Raw genomic sequence first — 14,724 nt, forward strand, 5'->3', positions numbered from 1 at the left:
GGTGTTCCTTGGACACCTCTGCACTCCAGAACATGCTGTTCTTTGACCTGGAGGCTAACCTTCCACCTAAAGGCACCAAATTCACCAACCAACCCCATCCTGAAGTCACTTGGGTTGTGCCGGGGCTGGTTGATTGGTTGGTCTAACTCTAGTTTTTCTTGCAGTGTTATTTTATGGATCCCTTATTATTTCAGTAACTCCGTAAGCCTTTTTGAAATGCAAATCAGGTATTACAAAATACCTCTGATGTGCTTATTCATGTCGTGAACAGTGTCCGTGAGCAACGGTCCCCCCCCCTGAGGAGCAGGTCAGGGAGGGGCCCTGTGGCAAGGAGGAGCCCTGTGCTTTCCTACCCCCGGTTTCTACAACCACACGGGAAGGTGTCTAATTTCAGCTGAACCTGGAGAGTCGCGGTGCCGCGGTAGCCTCTCCACAGTCTCTTTCTCCCTTCGGGCTGTGTCTCAAAAGTGCCCACAAGTCAGGCCACTGGACCAGGAGAAGTGCCATCTCCCCAGGTCTGGCGACTTCAGACTCTGCAGGTGGTTCCCCCAGGAGCAGAAACAGAAGCAACCTCATTGGGTGGCGTTTCCCTGACAGTGGAAGGTTGGCCCAGGCAGCTGTGCGGGGGGTGGGTCTCGAGATCCACTGGAGGAGGCCCCGCTGGGGGGGATGCTGGGTGGCCCCTGTGATGCAGTTGCATTTCTGGTCTGGTAGTAGTTCAGGATCAAAGGCCCAGGGCCGAGCGCCAATGGCTCTCTCCTGGCAAGGCCGAGTCGAGGTTGGCCTGGTGGACACAAGCCCTCCCCTCGGGCCTGGTGGGCAGGCCTCCCGCCTGTTCCTTACAGATCTTCTGTCCACCCTCCCCGGGCCCTGGCCTTGCCCTTCCCTGGGCGTCTCTGAGAGCCACGGATGGCTTCCACGGTGCTCTGGGCTGCAGCTTCTTTGCACGTATCTGGGTGGAGAAAAATAAGTTGCTGGGTTTTGCATTGAGCAGTCACCCCTGAACCAACGACCCAGTGGTTGACAGTTACCAGAACTGGATAACTGTCATTGGCTGAGATCCATCAAGACACATCCCTACAGCCCAGTAGGACCCAATCCCAACTAAACTGCTTGGCAAGGAGAGTAGGGAGAGGCCCACATCAGTATTCTCCATGGTGGAAAGGAGAAAGAATCAACAGGTACTGAACCCATACTGGGCACAGAAGAAGGGGCTTTTACGGTTTAACTTAATCCTAAAAGCAATCTCTGGAACAGGCATTACACTCATTATTTCACAGATAAGTAAACTTTGGCTCAGAGAGCATGAGTCATTTGCCTAAGGTCACACAGCTCATGCATCCAAGCCTGACTTCATATGCTGCTTGGCACAACTTGTTGATGGCCCTGAAGTCCATCCAAGTTCAATGTGGAAAGTGTATTTGAGAGCCTATTTTCCTGTGTTTTTGTTGTTCTTCAAAAGTCATATGTAATATTTGAAATATATGCACATACAATGTTTTAGACTAAAGTAAAAATGAAAACTAAGAGTTTGTTTTCATTTTCCCAGGTAAACATCAACTAACCGTTGAAGTATCTGGCCAATGTTATCAGATTCTGGCCTGAAACCAGATCCCAGGAATGAATCAGAGCTGATGTAACGTGCATCTCAGCAGAGCTATGATGTGGTCCCAGATGCACTGAATTTTTCGATATGAAATCAGATCTCCACACTCGTCCCAGGTGAGCAATTACGACGCCATGAGCTAGGCATTTGGATGTAGTTCAAAGAGCTGAGAGCAAGCTTCGAAAACCCAGGGAAGGCCATCCGTGGGTCCCAAGAGATGGCCCGACTCCTCCCGGACTTGCACAAAGCTGATGGGAGCCTGGTGGGAAACCCAGGAGCCCAGGACTTCTCTTTTTCCCGAAACAGCAGGGGTGAGCGCGTGACCTCTGGGATGGTGAGTTGCAGAACATCTGCCGCCAGGGCTCCCTGGAAGGGGGGACCTATCTCCCCTTCAAACTGGGAGCTCTCTCCTCTGCTAAGAGGGCTCGGGTTGGGTCAGCGGGCCCAGCCTGCGGTGCTGTTGGGGGACAGTGGTAGAGTGTGGGGGGGCGGAGGAGGGGGGAGCCTGGGCTGAACACGCGGGCCACAGTGGCTGACCCAGCCGGGCTGGCCAGGGAGCGGTCGGTGCACAGGCCAGTGCCAGGGCCAGCGAGCGAAACTTAGAGCAGCTTCCGCGCTTTGTGCCCAGGAAGGACTAAGGTCAGAGCCGCTGCCCAGGGAGAGAGGGAGCGAGTTGGTCAGTGTAACGTCTACACACAGCAGAGACGAACGGACCGGAAAAGGGCCTGGAGTCCCTCACTCCGAGAAGGCCCATTCTTCTCCCCAGAGAACACGTGAATCCTTGTCCTGAGCTTCACCGGCGGCTTTAACTGCCCCAAACTGGTTCCGTTTTTGCCCTTACTTAAAGTAAGTGGTTACTTTCTAATGAATACACAGCCTAGGCAGGTAGTGTAGTTTGGGCCACTAAAAGGGGAGGTGACAGACACTTCACACTAGAGTTTCCCAGAGCAGTTAGAAGCGGCTCTGCAGGTGAGCAGGCTGAGGACTCAGCCCCCAAGCCTGGAGCCCGCTAGGCCAGAGCCCAGACATACCATGGCAAAGATGGGAGGGCTCTGCCTGTCCCTCAGGTGGAATCACCCAGGGAAGCTGCCCTGGGGTCATTCACAGGAAGCCCCGTCTGTGTCCTGGAACCCTCCCTCTAGAGCTGACTGGAGCAGAGGAAGACGCACCTCCAGGGGCTCATCAGGACCCTCGGATTCAGCTCCCTGCAGGAGCCACGTGACTCGGGTGGCCCAGTGCAAAATGAAAATGTGGATCCTCTTGTTCAGAAGTTGGGGAAAGTAAATGCAATAAAATGTAAACCCTTCCCCTTTACTCCTGTCGACTTGTTGTGGTATTTTTTATTTGCTATCTAATGTTATTTTTAGTGAAGTAAAACTGAAAGTTTAGGTTAGAAGCATAAACTTTGCCATTACTCTTTATACTGTGCAATTTCAGCTTTAAAAGCAAATATAAGTACATCTATCTCATATGCAGATCTCCAAATAACAGGGTTTGTATTTGGGAGCTCACAATTTCATATAAATTTGGGGTTTACTGGATCGTAGGAAATGCTGAGAAACGTCAGCTCTGCTGGTTCTGCCTCACTTATTGATACGCAGGCGCTTGCTGACGGTTGGGGTGGGGTGGAAAGGGAGGAGATTTTCCTCTTTTGCTCTTTCCCTCCGCGTCCTGACTGTCAGCATAGTGGTTGCTAACCCAGAGAAGCCACGTGACTGAGAACCTGCTGGGGTTCCTCGGTCATCTGTGGTTCTCACAGGGCACGGGCGTCCCCCGCCTTCCGAGGAAGATCCGGATCCTACAGGAAGCATGGCCGATCAGGCCACCTGCGCCCCCCTGCCTGCTCAGTCACAGTAACTTGCTGGCTGGGTAAATGTCTAAAGTATTGGCACAGAATCATAGGGACAATAAAATCTCACTTTTCTACTGGGTTTATTTTATTTTATTTATTTATTTATTTTTTGCTGGCACTTTGTGTAGCTTGTGATATGTAAAGATACATGTCAATTTTTTTTAAAAAAAAATTGTACCTTTTTTAGTAACAACTCTTAATATTGATATGTTTCATCACAATAGTTAAGAATTCATGTTTGTCTTCAGGCTTTGTGTTCAAGATCTAAGCTGAGAGTTTGCTGGGTAATAATACCCCAGCTTGTAATTTAAAATTAGATTTATTTGTTTATAAAATATGTAAACCTAACATGTCACGTATGTAAAAGTAACTGAATCAAATGTTCAAGTAGTTTAAAAATTAAATGGAGGCAAAATTTCCCCTTCCTCCCCTGTCGTCTTCTCCCCTCTCCCCACTACCTCCTCCAGGTGGAGACTGCCAGCCTCTTCAGTGCTTACCTGAGAATTTTTATGTACCTTTATAGCCTGTTAAATTGTACCCCAAAACATATGTCCTATCTTAACCCCACCATCAATGTGCATGTGACTGTACTTAGAAAACACAGTCTTTTTAAAACACTAAAACATTTTATTTTGATATAACTTGCATGACATCCTTTTTTTTTTTTTCAAGAAGCTTTATTTGTGTTAGGCCACTTAGGCTGTAGGTCTGAAAATAGAAATTGTTCCCTTCCATGGTCTTCAAATTTAGAACCAGGTAATGGAAGTTAATGACTCACAACTGCCAAGACTCCTGTGGGATAGACGTTGGGCAGACTGCTTTAACCTCCAGCTCTGGGTGTTCCTTATCTTTCTTTCTTTCTCTCTGTTATTTTTAAATACACATGACAGTAGAGTATATTTTGACATATTATACACACATAAAGTATGACTTATTCTAATTAGGATCTCATTCTTGTGGCTGTACATAGTCATGTAGTCATGTATGAACACAGGAAAGTCACGTCCGATTCATACTACTGTCTGTCCTATTCTCATCCTGCCTCCATTCCCTTCATTCCCCTCTGTCTAATCCAATAAACTTCCATTCTTCTGTCTCCACCCGCTTATTGTGTGTTAGCATCCACATATCAGAGAGAATATTCGGCCTTTGGTTTTTTGGGGAATTGGCTTATTTCACTGAGTATGATAGTCTCTAGTTCATCCATTTACTGGAAAATCATAATTCCATTCTTCTTTATGGTAGAATAATATTCCATTGTGTATATATGCCATTCTTTATCCATTTATCTGTTGAGGGGCACATAGGTTGGTTCCATAGTTTGGCTATTGTGAAATGAGCTGCTATAAACACTGATGTGACTGTGTCACTGTAGTATGCTGTTTTTAAGATTTTGGGGTATATACCAAGGAGTGGGATAACTGGGTCAAATGGTGGTTGCACTCAAAGTTTTCTGAGGACTCTCCATACTGCTTTCCATAGTGGTTGGATCAATTTGCAGTCCCACCAGCAATGTATGAGTGCGCCTTGGAAAAAAGCGTCCTTGCAGATGTAATTAAGTATCTCATGATACTACCAGTCTCTTACGTGCTCAAGATAAGATTAGTAGGACAGAGCCTAAATCCCATGAAAAATGTCCTTTTAAGAAAAGAGAAAGAACTGGGACATGGTGGCTCCAGCAACTCAGTAAGCTGAGGCAGGAGGACCTCAAGCTCGAGGCAGCCTGGGAAACGCAGCAATACCTGTCCCAAGAGAAAAGATAAAAAGGGCTGTAGGTGTGGCTCAGTGACAGAGCACCCTTGGGTTCAATTCCCAGTAGAAAGAAAGAGGTGGGTGGGCAGAAGGAAAGCAGAGATGCTGAGATGCCTTTGTGGAGATTCTGGAGCTGGAAAATGCACGGAGGACCCTCCCCTGAACCCCCCAGGGGGTGCAGCCCTCTGACACCTTGAGTTTGGACTTCTGACCTGCAGAATTGTGAAAGAATGAAATTCAGTTTCCAAGCCACTAAGTTTGGGTCACTTGTTATGCTGTCTTGGGAAACCAATGCAACATCTAAGTGAACGACATAAGGAAATACATTCCTTTGTGTCAATTGTCATGTTAAAAGGATTCACCTGTTGGTGACATCAGCTCTGCAGAGACACACAGACCTCCTCAGGTAGGTGATGGGTCTCACGGGAGCAGCAAACCATTTCAATGGTCCCTGCAGCCTGCTGGGGTCTGACCTCAACCCAGAAAGGGCTGACGGTCCACCCCATCCACTGCACGGGGCCAACAAGGTTCTCACCTGTCATGGATCCTGAGGGCCACCTCAGAGATGGCTTGGTCCCCACATAGGAGCTGTGAGGAGGTGTCCCGGTGCCAGAGGTGGGGCCACCCTCCTTACCTGGCGTTCAGCACTTAACAGCTATTCTCTGAATTTTTTTTCTTAATTAATTACTATTTTAAATATACATATTTATGGGGTACCGTGTGATAATTCAATGCACTTACACAGTGTGTGATGATCAAACCAGGGTAGTTAATATTTCCATCTCTTTAAACATTTTTTTAAATTTTTTTATCAGCTCATGATAATTGCTCCTATTTACAGGTACAGAGTTTTGGTGTATTACCTATCATGCTGTCACAAAAATAAAAACCCTGAATAGTTTTTAAATCACAGGAAAATTGGAAGAAAAATATTTTCTGCTCTTTGATAATGCTGAGGCTTAATTATACGTTTCTTGAATTGCAGCTTCAGGGAATTTCACAACACATAATTTAGCCAGCTTCTACCGTATGAAATATTCTATTGGAACAAACAAGATCTGGGCTATTATATTCCACTCATCTTACCCAGAAGGCAGAAGCAGTAATTCATGCTTTCAGAGGGAAGGAAAGAGAATATGCCTAAAGCAGCCAATTTTAATTTCTACATTTTCTAATTTTTAACATCGAGGTTAAGCTCTAGTTAATGCTGAAAATAAATTTGTGTTGCTCCAGGCCAAAGGCAGAACACCGAATCTTTGGAATATTACCAGGCTTGAGGAGACCTTTTGTCTCAGGACAGTGGGTGTGGGGAGGGGGAAGGAGCAGGAGTGGGCGTGGGAAGGCGGCCTGTGTGAACCAGGACCCAAGCACTGCGGGCGTGCTAGCAGCCAGGCCCGTGCTCTGGTGCACGGCAGCGGCAGTGGGAGAGCCCTAGCAAAATTGGGATAAACAACACAGCTTGCCAAATACCTCCCCGCCCATCGTCCCGTCTGACTCTTGCCACAACAGTCTGAGCTAATGTTACCCCATTACCCTGAAGGCTTCAGGATATGAAAGGACTCCATCAGGGTGGCCCCATAATAAGTTGAACCCCGAGGCTCTGAGCCCACGTCTCAAATCACAAATTCAGCCCTCTGTTCACTAAACAGCAGATACTTTTAAAATGAGATTAAATCTTCCCAGCCAGACTCTACCACCAAGCTAGTCCTATCTGGAACGAGAAAAGCAAGGGTGCTGTCCCAGAGCTGGAGAAGAACCAGAGGGGAAGCCAGGTCGAGGACACCAAGTGAGTTGTCACCGGACGAGTTCCTAAAACGAAGAACAATCAAGGCTGCACTGTGGACCTCCAATGGTGCCTGCAGTGGGCAGGTGAGTGTCCACCTCTTCTCAGTGGCCTACCTGATAGTTCCAACATCAGAGTAAAGAGAACATGTCTACCTCACCCAGGAGGCAGCCGAAATTGTCCATCAAAAAACATCAAAGGGGATTTATGTCAATATAGGACGACATTCCCTTAGATTATTCTCCAAGGGGTTGGAATTGAGAAGGGCACATCCCTGATCTGAAGCGGACACCCGAGAGCACTTTTCCCTCTCCAGGGCACCACGGGGCCATGCGGACCTGAGCCCCACCCCAGAGGCTGGCCTGTGTTCTCTGCTGCCCTGTCCAGTGCAGACGCCTGCAAAGGCCAGGCCTAGAGATGAAGTCCCTTGCTCCTGTGCAAGGGACTGCGGCCCTGGCTAAAGTTCCGCCTCTTCTGCGGACTCTCTGATGGAAGAATTGAAGGGCCTCTTTCTGAAGCCCTGGCGCCTAGCGGTTGCCAAAGCAGGACGTGTGGGTGCTGCGTGTGCGCCCCTGGGTGCTGCATTTACAGGTTTTATTCCTGGTGCAAGGGAATGCTGGATTCGGGTTCTGAGCAACAAAAACTCAACATCAATTATTAGCCAGGCTGTGCGCAGCCGCGTGCTCAGATGAACCTTGTCCACTTCCAGCTGCTGCTGCTGCTGCTGCTGCTGCTGCTGCTGCTGCTGCAAGAAGCAGCCAGAGACATCGGCCACTGAGGCCTGAGACCCGGGGTGGGGGGCGGGCAGTCTGGTCCCAACCATACGTGTGCTTCTCCACCGCTATGGGACGTCAGACCACACAGGGCGCTGACATGGCCCTCGCTAAACCTAAATGTGACTCTTGGGGCTCCTGGTGGCATCATATGACACTGGGCTTTTATTGACCTCTGTGGGGACACCAGCAGCTGAGAGATGTGAGGGGGAAGGTTCTCCAGGAACACGTTCCTGTCTTGACCAGGGTATACCAGCACGAGGGACCAGTCCCTGGCATGCTCTCTGGAGGACTGGCCAGGGACAGGGGACGCTTCTGTACATGAGCCAGTGAGTAAATTAACAATGCCCTGGAGCAAACAAGGAATTCAAGTGCACTGTCAGGCCCCAGCTGACACAGAAGAGTCGATGATGAAACCAATGAAATCCAGGATTTGCTTCAAAATAATTGGGAAGGGAGGGGGGCTTAGGTGGAGCGTGAGAAAGCAAGATTGGCCATGAGCGAACTATTCTGCAAGTACAGTTTGGGGTACCCAAAGGCTCCTTATGCTCACGTCCCAAGCTGCATATACTTTTGAAACTAACCACTATACAAAGCTTGAGTTTTTTTTTTTTCTTTTAGGTGTCTCCCAAAAAATAACAAAAATCATAAAACACATCAAATGAAATCTACCCAGCAATGTGCTGTGCCTGCACACAGAGACCTGCACCATCTCACTGAGAAAGCAAAAGACCTAACAGACAAAGGCCCCGGGCGGGAGCTTGGTGACCAGGAAGACACGGATCTCCACCCAGTCCATCTGCAAATTCCCTGTGATGCCAATAGAGCCCCCGCTGCTGCAGTCTTCAAGTAACTCGATTGGCTGATTCTCAAGTTCATGGGAAAATAGAATCCACAGGAATAGCAATGAAATCTAAAAACCAAACTGAATGGGGAGGAAATTATCCCACCAAGTATCAAAATGAATATAAAGCTATAATTAAAATAGTGTGATACATCACAAGAAAGAACTTGTATTAATAGGACAGAAGAGAAATTCCACACAGACTCACATATATATGGAAACCTAGTTTAATACAGAGATAGCTTTTGAAATATTTCCCCTCCTGACTAGGGGTGAATTCAGTTTTCAATTTGAAAAAAATATAATTAGGTTTATTTATTTCTATACCAAGATATTCACTTATCATCGCATGCTTTATATCTTTATGTTTATATGGTTGACACAAAATCATGTTTCTCTCAATGCACTAATATTTTATATTTTTATACCTTTTCATGTGAAAATATTTAATCAATGTGTTTGTATGTCTAATGTAGGTAAATTCTACGAGACCAAATAGAGATAAGCAAGACAACTATTCCCCCAGCACAGAGCTCACGATGTACATATGTAAATGAGACAGGTGTATCAGACCTGCAGGCGTATGTATACACATGTACACATATATGTAGGTGTGTGCATGTACACGTGTGTACATATGCTCACGTGTTGGAACTTAGGTGATGGTATGGAGAAGAGGGGCCCTTAGGAAGTGGTTAGACTCTCGAGGGTGGGGTGGCCTCGGAGGTGAGCTCATCTCTCCATCCACCCTGCCCTCCACTTCTCCACCGCCATCTTGGAAGCAGAGAGCAGCCCTTGGTGGAGACGAATCCTCCAGCGCCCTGATCTTGGACTTCCCAGCCCCAGATCTGTGGGAAATCAACTTCTGTTATTCACAAGGGACCAGTATAAGATATTTGGTTCTTGCAGCCTGAACTGAGAGAATGCATACACTGTGAAAATTATCAGATTCAAAGTGGAGTCACTGGTGTCAAACCCTGACTAAAACCAAACAGGTGACAAGTAAACAAGGCCCCGGTGGTGAGGGAGGAGGTCCCCGCACTGGAGTCTGACGACAGGAACTGGCAGGAGAGACTGCAGGAGCACAGCCCTGCCCATGGCCCCGCAGCTCCACACCAAGCCCCTCCGGGAGGACGTCCCCCGGCAGCCACCCGCCGGGTCCTTGTCTGACTCCATCCTTGCTGCTGGCCCTTGCAGCCAAGGACTAGGTCCTCCTAATTCGGCCTCTGAACATCTCGGCGGCCTTGGCCTCCCCGAATGCATTCATAGTTCACTCTGGCCCTTGTCCTCCACATCACAATGCTCACTCCTGATCCCAGTCGGGATCCGCAGGCGTCTGTTTGCTCTTTAGTTTGACAGGGTGCCCTTGTGTGTGGGCATGAGAGCCATGGAGCCCAGAGACGTGAGTGGGGAAGGTTGAGGAAGGCCTCACGGAGCAGGGTCTTGTCCCAGGCGTCCCCAGCAGGGCAGGATGGTGGAGCTCTGGCAGAGGAGTCCCGGGAGCCAAGGGGGAGGCCTGAAGGCTCCCAGGGTGCAGATGTGGAAAGAGAGGTGTGGCAGCAGAAAGGGTCCGTGACGGGGGAAGGAGCAGGGAAGTGGGAAGAGACAGCACGGGGAAGACAGGACGGCAGGAGCCTCGGCCTCATGCTAAGCTTGAAGGGGACGGAGGAGACGCGTGGCCAGGTGGGTGCCACGGAACCCCTTTCCTCCAACCTCCTGGAGACGTGAGCACAGGAGATAGCAGACACATGCAGAAGCCAACACAGTGGACCTGAAAGTCCAGCCAAGAGGCCCTCCTCCCACCTGGGGAGGAGGCCAACAAGGTCACACTGGGGCTCACAACCCCAGTGCCCACTGAATCACACAGGGCTGGGCTCCACCCAGACACTGGACTCCACCCAGACCAACTGAACATGAGGCAAGGGTTCCAATGAGTCTGTGGAGGCGGCTCAGGTGACTGCCCGGCAGCTGGCCTTGAGGGGCCCTGAGGTGTTCAGCCAAGATGGCAGGAGGGGCTCTGAATCAGCCGAGGACCAAGAAGATCATTTGAGAAGGCCTGCTGGCGGGCTGTGCGCACCCGCGGGACACTCGGGGAGACATCTGCTGGCTCCAGACTTGGAACACCACCACTGCCCCAGGGCTCCTGCGCAGCTCGGCCGCCATGACCAACTCCAGACGGGTGGCTCCAACAGCAGACCCTTGCTGCTCGCGCCTGGGAGCCGGAAGTGAGAAACCCAGGAGCCGCTCGGTGGGTTTCTTCCAAGTCCCTCTCCCCCTCTTGAAGGGGGCCACCTTCTCTGTGTCCTCACATGGTCCTTTGTCTCTGAGTCCTCATCGCCTCCTGTTAAAAGGATCCTATGGGATTCAGGCCAACCCTGATAACCTCACTTTAAAGTGATCACCTTTTACAAACCCTATCTTCAAATACAGTCACATAAGTATTGGGGGCTGCTGCTTCAATATATGAATTGTGAGCTCTCAGTTGAGCCTATCACAGCATCTTCTGACAAATCAATCAAAGGCAACTCCACCCAATGCCCTGGACACCAAGCCTGCCCTGGGAGGGTTGAGGAGCAGCGGTTAGGAGGCTGGTGACAGTCGGGCAGGGCGGGGGTGGGGGGTGGGACGGTTCTTGCACAGTGTACAACCTCTACCTCTCTGCTGACTGCCTCCTCCAGACCTCGTCCTTCTGCAGGAGACTAACAGCATGTGTCTCACCAGGGGAACAAGTGACATACCTCTATCTCCCCAAGGCCCAACAACAACCCCCCTGGCTTTTCCTGAGCAGGCTCAGCGTCCAGGCACAGGAACCAGGAGCATTATCTCACCACCACCACCCCCAGCCAGCTCTGTGTCTACTCTCATTATCTTTGTTTCAGAAGGTGAGAAACAGGTTGGGCGTGGTGCTGTGATGCCCAAGGCCAGGCAGCAGTGGTAGGACCTGTCCAGTCCGTCCCCAGAGCTGTGACTTTGACTCCCGGACTGCTATCTCAGTGGAGATTTCAGCTGCTCTGCCCGAGGGCCGATTCCAGCTCTTAGAACTGAAGGTTCTGGGGAGATGCCCGCGGAGCCCTGTTCCCAAAGCTCTTGTCCTAGACTCGGGAATTCTCTGCCAGGGGCGCAAACTCCACCCTGGGGCAGCCCCGGTGGGCTCCCTGGGTGTCCTGTAGGAAGAGCTCATGCTGGCTCCACAGGCGGCCCCCGCAGGACAGCAGAGGGACACTGGTGGCCAAGGAGTGGTGCTGACCTGGGAGGGGCTCTAACCTCCTCCCCAGCAGCTCCAGGGAGAGAACCGCTGGTAAAGGACGGGTTCCAGGGGTTGTGGCAGCCTGGTGGCGCCAGGGCACATGCTGAGGGAGAGCAGAAGAGCCCTGAGCGTCCGGGGCATGGGGAAGTGGAGCTCACAGCAGCTCAGCACCGACCTCACCTCTGCGCCCACCTGAGTGCCAGCTGCCAGTCACCCTCACCCACAGAATGCCTCGGCCTGGTGGAGGCAGGAGGCCGGACCTTCCCACCAGGTCAACAGGTTCAGCATTGCTCTGGGCAGGAGCCCGACAGGCGCAGAAGGGAGAGCCACACACCCAGCGTGTCCCAAAGAGACTGTTACCTGGGAGTCGCTTTTAAAAACCAACACAAGTGACACGGAAATCAGCATCAGCAGAGCTGGCCCTCGTCATCACAATGATGGTGCGAGACTGTAGCTCAGGGGAGAAGTGGTGCACAGTCTAACCACAGCTTGTCCCCGAAGGCTCACACGCTGGAAGCTCAGCCTCCAAAGTAACAGTACAGAGAGGTAAGCTGTGGGGCCTCAGTAGAGCGAGACTGGTCATGACGGCTGCTGGAGGGATTAGTGCAGCTGCCCAGGAGTGGATTAGCTCCCAAGAACAGGTGGTTAACCAGCAAGCCTGGCCTCCCTGTCTCTTGGTTCCTCACTCATAGAATTAGCTTTCCTTCTCGCACATGATCCTGCCACCGGCTGCCATCTGCCATGAGGCCCTGTACAGAAACCGAGGCTCACACTGTGTTGTTGGTCCTCCAGAACTGTGAGCTAAATACACCTCTTTTCTTTATAAAGTACCCAGCCCCAGTATTTTGTTATAGCAACACAAAGTAGATCAGGATAAGTGGACATTGCAGACAGTCTACAAAAATATCTGATGAGGAAATGTTATGTTAAATATAGTTACTTTCTAAATAGCCCCTTTTAGTCTGCAGTGTGCAATAAGATTGAAATCACCAGGTATCTGGGAAAATCATCTCTGTGTTGAAAACATTTAGGACCGGCAGAAAATTGAATAAATTCACTGGGGGGAAATTACCTTCGTTTTCATGTATTTTCCAACCAAGACAAGTACACTCAAAATAAATTTTCTTTCACTGGCTGCCCACAAGAAGCTATAAAAATGTTAGCACCATCATAACAGAAATAAGTCTGTTCATAAAGGCAAAAATATGAGACAGAAAGAAAAATCCTTATTGCTTAACAAACACGGGGCCTACGTACCCCAGCTGACGGGCGGTGGGGGCGGGTAGGACTCTGCGGGTTGTCTTCCCCAGGGCTTTCCCCGGCTGCTCTGCACAGTGTGGTCAAGCACTGGATGTGTGCAGGTGGGCGTGGCTGGGAGAGGGGCTACGGGAGGATGGGGGAGTGCAGCGCCATCACAGAGCACCCCTGCACTCGACTCCAGTTAGATAACACACCTTCCACCTGGTACCCGTGGCTGAGCCGTAGAGGAGGCCCCGACGTACTCAACTCAAGATTTTTCAGTTTTGCCATATGCAGAAGTGACAGACGTTCAGTAAACACTGCGCTTTTTAAATGCTGATTCCCCCTTTTCCTGGGTGAGCCACGCGGTCCAGTCCTCTCGGGTGAAGCCAGGCAGCAGCAGCAGCAGCTCGCAGGTGCCTCGTGATCCCCTGGTGACCAACGGGCTCTGCCGAGTGCTGGCCAAGCCAGGCGGTCAGCAGGCCAGGTGTGCTCTCCCCTCCTGTAAAACATGCTTAAGGGCCTACCCATGTAGTCGTCTTGATCCTCAAATGCTCTAGAAGACAAAAGTGAACGTCTCCCCTGTATGAATACATTCCGGTCTTTCTGTTTGGAGATCAGTTTCTTACCCACTCTGTCGCTCACTCACTCTGCTTCCTGGAGCCTCTCTTAGTCCCCTCCTGGAAGGCCCAGCGAGAGCCTGGAGTTGGAGGTGACTATGGAGGAGAGGCAGAAGAGGGTAAGTTCCCACCCACACACACACACACACACACACCCTCTCTCTCCCTTCTCCCACCTTTTCCCTCGGCTCTAAGCTGGCAAATGCTCCTTCAGTCTCAAGCACAAGAACGTCTTGGCTGAGGGGCGGTTTGCCATGACCGGGGTCTCCCACCACTAGAGGCCCCTGAACCCACAGATCCCACGCCCTGTGCCCCAACCCACATCTGTTGTGGCATTACACTCCGTCCATGACCACTCATGTTTGGAAGCCGGAGGTTGTAAAATGAATGATAATTAGCCAAGACTAATGACTGGAACTTCCCTTGTTGGATCCACACAGGTGGAACCCATCTCAGGGGTCATGGGCTCCCCCGAGAGGAGAGCTAGATTGTACCAGCCAACTCAGGCACAGACTAGGGATGCTGAACACCACAGATTCCGAGTTGCCATAAATACCCTGTGCATTTCACCTCGCCTTCGTAGATAACAGCAGCTGAATTTCAGCTTGACCACCCACAACATGCTGGAGAGCTATTATTCATCAAGTACTTTAATAAGTGATATTATATGTCCCCATATGTCAAATGAGGAAAAAAAGAAATGAGAAGTTTGGGGAACTTGGTGGAACTCACTTACGTAGGTGACATTGTTATATAAGAAACATATTTGGCCTTGTCCCCGGTTCCTGGCACAATGCTCCTGAAACCCTTGGAATTTCCCAAGTTCTAGGGTGAGACAAGTGTCTTTTATTATTCATAATGAGCCCTGGCAACCAGACCTGAGTTTATGTTAAGGAGGTGACTCTTGGTGCACCGCTTCCAACCTGCACCCCAACCTCAAGAAGGGACAGGGCTGGAGATGGGTCAGTCCCCATGGCCCGGGATCTGAGGATTCTGTCCTGGGTGAAG

General features: G+C 50.3%; 1 long non-coding RNA gene across 1 annotated transcript; it reads left to right on the top strand.

Annotated features, from left to right (window-relative positions):
* The first annotated feature begins 1,686 nt into the window (after positions 1–1,686).
* On the top strand, positions 1,687–2,920 carry LOC124089497 (uncharacterized). Its single transcript, XR_006850751.2, has 2 exons — positions 1,687–1,940; positions 2,749–2,920. It is a non-coding gene; the product is annotated as an uncharacterized LOC124089497 (long non-coding RNA).
* The last annotated feature ends 11,804 nt before the right edge of the window (positions 2,921–14,724 follow it).

The sequence above is a fragment of the Marmota monax genome, unplaced genomic scaffold, assembly GCF_021218885.2.
Source record: "Marmota monax isolate L192 unplaced genomic scaffold, Marmota_monax_Labrador192_F-V1.1 WCK01_AAM20220418_F8-fsc00041, whole genome shotgun sequence".
Classification (NCBI taxonomy): Eukaryota; Metazoa; Chordata; class Mammalia; order Rodentia; family Sciuridae; genus Marmota; species Marmota monax.